Raw genomic sequence first — 8,156 nt, 5'->3', positions numbered from 1 at the left:
ACCACCCTTATGGCAGAAAGTGAAGAGGAGCTAAAGAGCCTCTTGATGAAAGTGAAAGAGGAGAGCGAAAAGTTGGCTTAAAGCTCAACATTCAGAAAACGAAGATCATGGCATCTGGTCCCATCAGTTCATGGGAAATAGATGGGGAAACAGTGGAAACAGAGTCAGACTTTATTTTTGGGGGCTCTAAAATCACTGCAGATGGTGACTGCAGCCATGAAATTAAATGACGCTTACTCCTTGGAAGAAAAGTTATGACCAACCTATATAGTATATTCAAAAGCAGAGACGTTACTTTGCTGACTAAGGTCCACCTAGTCAAGGCTATGGTTTTTCCAGTGGTCATGTATGGATGTGAGAGTTGGACTGTGAAGAAAGCTGAGCGCCGAAGGATTGATGCTTTTGAACTGTGGTGTTGGAGAAGACTCTTGAGAGTCCCTCGGACTGCAAGGAGATCCAACCAGTCCATTTCGAAGGAGATCAACCCTGGGATTTCTTTGGAAGGAATGATGCTGAAGCTGAAACTCCAGTACTTTGGCCACCTCATATGAAGAGTTGACTCACTGGAAAAGACTCTGATGCTGGGAGGGATTGGGGGCAGGAGGAGAAGGGGATGACCAAGGATGAGATGGCTGGATGGCATCACTGACTCAATGGACGTGAGTCTGAGTGAACTCCGGGAGATGGTGATGGACAGGGAGGCCTGGCGTGCTGCGATTCATGGGGTTGCAAAGAGTCGGATATGACTGAGCAACTGAACTGAACTGAACTGACTGGCTACCAGTCTAAAAGTGGCTTTTCCAACCTTATGTCAGTGATCAAGGTGACCTTTTGGCCTCCCTCTGCTTCTCTTTGTTTTATTGCTCAACTTTTTCAGAACTCGGGCAAGGCAAATGGGATGCTGTTCACTCAGAGTCTCCCTGGGAATTACACTGATGGGAACATCTCATGGCCTGCTGCTGGCTCTGGTGTTTGCCTTGGTGGCTTCAGATCTTAAACCCAGTTCTCAGGCCTGCCCTCTCCTGAGCAAAGCCGGGTGATGTGGAAGAGATGGCCAGCTGCTTCTTAAGATCTCTCTTTCCTTCCTCTATTTTTAACAACCCTCCCCAGAATAAAGACTAAGTTTCCCAGCCTCCCTCACAGCGAGGTGTGGCCACCTGACTCATTATTGAGATGTGAGCAGAGGTGCTAAGCACAACTTCTGGATCATATGAAAGGGAGGGTTTGTGCCATCCACTTCTTTTTCTCCCCTCTGCTGGCTGGAATGAGACACGATTTGGCAGCTGGAATAAGTATTTTGAGCCATGAGATGAAAACTATATATTCGACTGGCATCAAGGAAGAGCTTAAGAATTGTCACGAGCAACCTGCCACGGTCGCCCCGGTCCTGGCACAGACGTCTGTGTGACAGAGGACGCAAACATCTCGCTTGTGAAATCCATTATCATTTTGGGGTCGCTTAGGTACAACATCTGAAGCCGTGTATCTTAATTAAGTCAAGAAGGGACCCAAGAATTTCCTTCTCAATTAGGGGGAGGGATTTAAGGCTCCGGCAGGGGTCTAACTGCATCTGATTCCGAGGAAATCAGTGAATGAGGGAAAGATAAAAGGATTGGGCATTTGTTGAATGCTTAGAATATTCCGGATTCTGTGACTAATTCTTTCTGTTACCTTTTCCCAGTTGATTTAAACCACAATTATATGGGGGAAGATCTATTATCCCATTATGCCATTGAGGTTCAGAGAAGTTAAGTGCTTTGACTAAGGTCATTTAGCTTATGAAGAGCTATGCTAGGACTCCCCCTGTGGTCCACTGGTTAAGAATCCAGCTGCCGACGCAGGGCACACAGCTTCAGTGCCTGTCTGGGAGGGCTCCACAGGACAAGGGGCAGCTCAGGCCATGCACCCCAACTACGGGGCCCACGAGCCCTGGGGGCTGTGGTCTGCAACAGGAGAGGCCTTCGCAATGAGACTTAACGCACTGCAGTGAAGGGTGCATTTCCCGCTTGCTACAACTCCAGAAAGCCTGTGCACGGCAGCGCAGACTCAGCACAGGCGAAAATAAGCAAACACATAAATGTTTAAGTTATGCTAGAAATGGGGCTAGGGTCAGTGTGGCTCCCCAACCATTTTCTTTCCTCCACAGCAAACCATTTACTCACTCTCCCCTTCCACCAAATCCAGTGCTCTGAGCATAATAAGCTCTTGCCCTTCCGTGGGCCTCTTCCGTCTCCGTACATCTTGCGAGCAGAGGCGCTGACTCTCTTTTTCCCAGACCGTCTTTACACAGATGGCTGGAGAGCAAATGGTCTTCGAAGATACAGGACTTCCCTCCAGAGCAAAGGACAGAAAGGCTTACTCCCCACTACAGAAGACTTGGTTTCCCTGAGCTCAGGGTTCCTGACATTCAGTTCCTGATGCTCATGTTGCATACGGTGCTGTGAATAATAAAGTCCCTTGTCCCTGACCCGGAAGTCTCATATCCTCTGCCCATACCTATGAACCTGTAGGATGCTAAGCTGCTGACTTGCAATTAGGATAAGATCTTAGCTCCTGACAGCACCTGCCACATTTGTGCCACGGAAAGACTGACCATATTCAGTCCTTGTGTCACGTCACCAATGTTCTCCACTTACATTATCTCCAACAAAATGTGCAAGGTCAACAAAGCAATAAAGAAAATTCAAGTACCACTCTGCCTTCCCTTTTTCTAAGTAAGTGCATGCTTTGGAGAGAGCATGCGATGAAAGAGCTGACCCTGCCATCTTCTTACCAGATCTTAGTTTTCATGTGGATTTCATGGTGTGGTCATTTTGCCATACTGACTGTGATTCTAACATTCAAAGATGCATATTATTTCATGGAACGTGGCCTCTAAATCTGAACCATCCACTTCTGGTGGTCAACTGAACAGAAGGCTATCAGATCAAATACTGGAGGAAACTCTAGAGGCGATAAAGCTGTTTTCTGTAGACAGCTCTCCTAAGCCATTTTCAAGTACATCTTTCATCTTACAGGATTTTTGTTGTTACACCCTCGTAAGGGGCTACCCAGGCGGCTCAGTGGTAAGGAACTTGCCTGCCAACGCAGGAGCCACAGGAGACTTGGGTTCGATCCCTAAGCTAGGAAGATCCCCTGGAGGAGGAAATGACAACCCATTCCAGTATTCTTGCCAGTATAATTCCAGGGGGAGAGGAGCCTGGTGGCCTATAGTCCTCGGGGTTGCAAAAAGTTGGACATGACTAAGCATGTATGCAAACACACCCTCATAAGCTACGACCCCAGAGGATTATATTATAGGGGTGCGGCCCTGTGGACTGCACCTCGCCAGGCTCCTCTGTCCATGAGACTCTCCAGGCAAGAATACTGGAGTGGGCTGCCAGGCCCTCCTCCAGGGGACCTTCCTGACCCGGGGGTCGAACCTGAATCTCGTGTCTCCTGCACTGGCGGGTGGGTTCTTGGCCACCAGTGCCTGGGAAGCCCCATAAGGTGTGGGGTGGATATTTTAATAGTCACAACATTTCCTTTACAATTCAGTATAGCATGTCCTTGTCTTTACATTTGTACCTCACTTTGCTTCTTTTGTATCATAAATTTGAAGCTAATAATTTTCCATGTCCAGAGACTAAAGGATCCCATGGGCTTAATTTTCACTTCTTGGTCAGTCTGCCAAATTTTGGAGTGCAGTACATAAATTGCCACTTCTTTTTTGATTAGCATTTTAAAATTATTCATCCTTATTCAATTGAATTACGTATCACTGGAAATTAATCAACCAGATTTGACTATATATTAGCTTTTTGAAAATCAGGTAACACATGGCAATAGACATTAGAGTACAAATCATATTGTTTCTCCTGTATCTTCAATATCACCTCAGGGACCGGGACATCAATATTTTAATATTTGGTTCTGGATTGATGGCAACTCCAAAACCACTACATAAAAATGGGGTGAGCAAAGAGAGAGAGGAAAAAGAATGTACAATCCAAGATAAGTCTAGGCATCAAAATTCTAAAACATACAAAGAAAATTAACAAATAAAGTTAAGCCTATAAAACCAACAAGGAGATGAATTGATTTGGTTTAACTAAACAACAAATAGAGAGATCTGAAAATGAACTTAACTGTTCAGGCTCCTGAAAAAGATAAAGACTAGAATACCATCTATTTTTACAAAAGAAATTATGCATGTATCAATGAAACAAGAACGTGTAGATATGACAAAGAATCGGCACCTGGAGTGCTCCTATGCATCTCCTCTGGGAATGAGTGAGCCCTCAGACAGCGGCTGTATCTTCCAGCTGACTGCCAGCTTGTGCTATTTAATCTAAGCTGGGGAAGTTAAGGCCTGTGTGAGCATGGTGATCCCAGCTGCAGTCTTCTTCCACCCAGAGCCCTCCACCATGTCATCCAAAGTCCCCTTCCGTGTGGTCTCTCTCCATTTGCATTTTCCTTTGCTCGGGAGGCAATGGGCAGAGCAGATTAGTAAGTGACAGACATCTGGGGGCTGCCAGTCTCCTCCTCCCCTGCAGGCATGCCCACTCTTCACTGATGATTCTCTTGAGCCCTTCGCTCTTGCGTCTAAGAGACTACAACTCCCCCTGTCCAACCCTTCCCATGGAGGGAGAGGGAAGAGATGGGTCTCTTTTCAGAAAACCATATTTGTCTTTAAGCCTGGCTTTCCTCCCATCTCTCCATCTCTTCTTTCCATTGACCAGTGGTCATATTTTTGTCTGTGGGGAGATGGGTAGGAATGGGGAATAGGCAGGGAGAAGTAGAATCAGGATTGATGAAGGGCTGGTAGAGAGTGGCTTTTCAATCCCCTGCTGGAAGACAGTGGGTTCCAGCCACTGGCAGCTCTTTAAATGTAGAATGTGGGCTCCTTAGGGTCTTCTTGGTTCAGATTTGGGTTTCAGCAGCACTTTCAGGACAGTAGGAAAAAGCTCTTTGCATGTCCAATTACACAAGAATATATGTCTATTTTCCTCTCCTTTTAAAATTTAATACACATTGGCATGCTATTTACTCTTCCATATCTTGCTTTTTTCACTTGAAGTAGTTCCTAGAGATTGTTCCATGTCAGGACATGTCCCAGCGCCTCTTTCTGCTTTGTGGCTTCATACATCCCGCCATGTGCACACCCTGACATTTGTAACAGTTCTCTAGCGATGCTCTCTAGTCTTCTGCTTGCACAAACAGTGCTGATGTTTTGTGCACACTCTTTTCACACAAACAGTGTTTTGTTTTGTTTTTTAAAGAAAAAGTTAGCAGAAACACTGACAAATGTCTGTCATCCAAGGGACATTCCGTCTTAATTATGCTGCAATTAGTGAAACACAGCCTCTTCCTAGTTTGGAAACTCTGTGAATTATTTCAAGAATTGACAATTTCTTCTGTGTTTAATTGCATCGCTTAGCAGGTGATAGGCATTCTGGATTCACAACGATGTTTCTCTTCAAGGCAGCATCAAAGTGTAATGCTTTTGACACAAACTTCAGCAGCCTTAGGGATCTACAGTTAAGCTGCACCAAGCGCAAATAGACAATGAAGGACAAAGCAGTGCTTAGGATGGGCGATAAGTGTGCTTGAGTTCAAGTCCCAGCACTGATTTTTACTTATATGACTTTAGACCTGTATGACACTCAGTTTCCTCATTCATAAAATGGGGTGAATAGGGCACTGACTTCATGAGGATGTTGTAAGTAACAAATAAGAAAATATGTGTGATTCCTAGGACAGCTTCCGGAGCACAGTAAGGATTCAGTAAGCATTGCGGTGGTTGTTCAGTCGCCAAGTTGCGTCAGATTCTTTTGTGACCCCCATGCCTGCCAGGCTCCTCTGTCCATGGAATCTCCCAGGCAAGAATACTGCAATGGGTTGCCATCCTCTTTCTTCAGCAGATCTTCCTGATCCAGGGATCAAACCCCAGTCTCCTGCATTGGCAGGTGGATTTTCTACACTGGCTCACCAGGGAAGCCCGCAATAAGCATTAGCAGTTTCAGTTCAGATGACAATTGTGTACATAGAAACTTACCAGCCAGACACAAGCTTGCCGCTGGACAAGCAATGTCAGTTGGTTCCCAGCTTTCTCCTTTATTTGGTGCAGGCAAATTTGATTTCAGAGATGTTAAACTGTGACCACAAAGAAATTATACTTATTGGAATTAAAGAATATAGTAATAGAAGCATAGACCTATAGGGCTGGAATGGATTTCAATATTACCTTATATTAGATTATCAAGTATAGTGAAATAGAAAGTGGCTCAGTCGTGTCCAGTTCTTTGCGACCCCCTGGACAGTAACCTGCTAAGCTCCTCTGTCCATGAAACTCTCTAGGCAAGAATACTGGAGTAGGTAGCCCTTCCCTTCTCCAGGGGATCTTCTTGACACAGAGATCTTTGGCATTACAGGCAGATTCTTTACTGTCTGAGCCACCAGGAAGCCCCATCATGCAATAATAATCCCATGTATTAAATTCTTATATGTCAAGCATTTTGCATATATTATCTTACTTAATTTGCACAAAGACTCGTGATATTTATTATTATTATTATTATTATTAGTTTTGAGGAGACTGAGGACCTGAGAACTCAAGTGACATGCCCAAAGACATCATTAGTAAGTTGTAGAGCAGAGATTCACTCTCAAGTCTTTCTAGGAAAACAAAAAGATACTTATAAATTCCAACACATTTTTTTCCAATGAAATCTCACTTGCCCATGACAGAACTAGCTTATGAAAGGTTTTGAATGGCCAAAGCAAGCTTGAACTTCATTTTGGTGGACTGAGGCAGGGCCCTCTTATCCACAGTGAGTAGGGTCCACAATATTTTTAGGGGGTCTACAAAATCTTTTAAGTTCTTTCAAAATCAGAAGAGAAAAACTAACTTTTAGGTTGAAGAAAATGATTTGCTATATAACAATTTATTCATCTGTATATCAATGCAGTTATAAAGTATGAACTGTATATTAAACAAATATTACATATTACATAAATACATAAATCCACAGTTCAGTTCAGTCGCTCAGTCATGTCCAACTCTTTGTGACCCAATGGACTGCAGCGTGCCAAGCTTCCCTGTCCATCACCAACTCCCGGAGTTCACTCAAACTCGTGTCCATTGAGTTGGTGATGCTGTCCAACCATCTCATTCTCTGTCATCCCCTCCTCCTCCTGCCTTCAATCTTTCCCAGCATCAGGGTCTTTTCAAATGAATCAGTTCTTCGCATCAGGTGGCCAAAGTATTGGAGTTTCGCCTTCACCATCAGTCCTTCCATGAACATTCACTGATCTCCTTTAGGATGGACTGGTTGGATCTCCTTGCAGTCCAAGGGACTCTCAAAAGTCTTCTCCAACATCACAGTTCAAAAGCATCAATTCTTTGGCGCTCAGCTTTATAGTCCAATTCTCACATCCGTACATGACTAATGGAAAAACCATAGCTTTGACTAGACGGACTTTTGTTGGCAAAGCAATGTCTCTGCTTTTTAATATGCTAACTAGGTTGGTCATAACTTTTCTTCCAAGGAGCAAATGCACTTTAATTTCATGGCTGCAGTCACCATCTGCAGTGATTTTGGAGCCCCTCAAAATAAAGTCTGACACTTTCCCCATTGTTTCCCTACCTATTTGCCATGAAGGGATGGGACCAGATGCCATGATCTTAGTTTTCTGACTGTTGAGTTTTAAGCCAACATGTATCCACAGCAGAAAGCAAAAGTGCCCAGGGCTCACGAAAGTCAGAACGCGGTCTTGCACGGGTGTGCACTAAACTTTCGAGTGAGGGGATACAGAAGCCTAAGCTGGAAGAGGGTGGCCAAATTCTGAAAAATATCACAAGTTCTCTCTCATTAAAAGTACCCCTCAAAGGGAGGCTGTAAGGAACAGAGGTGAAACTGAGCAGAAAGTGTAATTTCCTAGCTGCATGATCTTGGACAAGCGACTTGGTCAGCCTGAGCCTCAGTTTTACCACCAGTAAAATGGTGATATGCACCCTCTGGGGCTGTTGGATAGGGACCTAGCGTGTTCACCGCTAGGTACGAATCGCTCAATACATGCATGATGGATGAGTGCAGTAAATGTGTGCTTAGCACAGTGGCCGGTGTACGGCAAGCGTCCATTAAGTGACAGTAAGAATAGTAAGAAGCGCCCAG

The sequence above is a fragment of the Capra hircus genome, chromosome 8, assembly GCF_001704415.2.
Source record: "Capra hircus breed San Clemente chromosome 8, ASM170441v1, whole genome shotgun sequence".
Lineage (NCBI taxonomy): Eukaryota > Metazoa > Chordata > Mammalia > Artiodactyla > Bovidae > Capra > Capra hircus.
Note: the sequence above shows the minus strand (reverse complement) of the source record.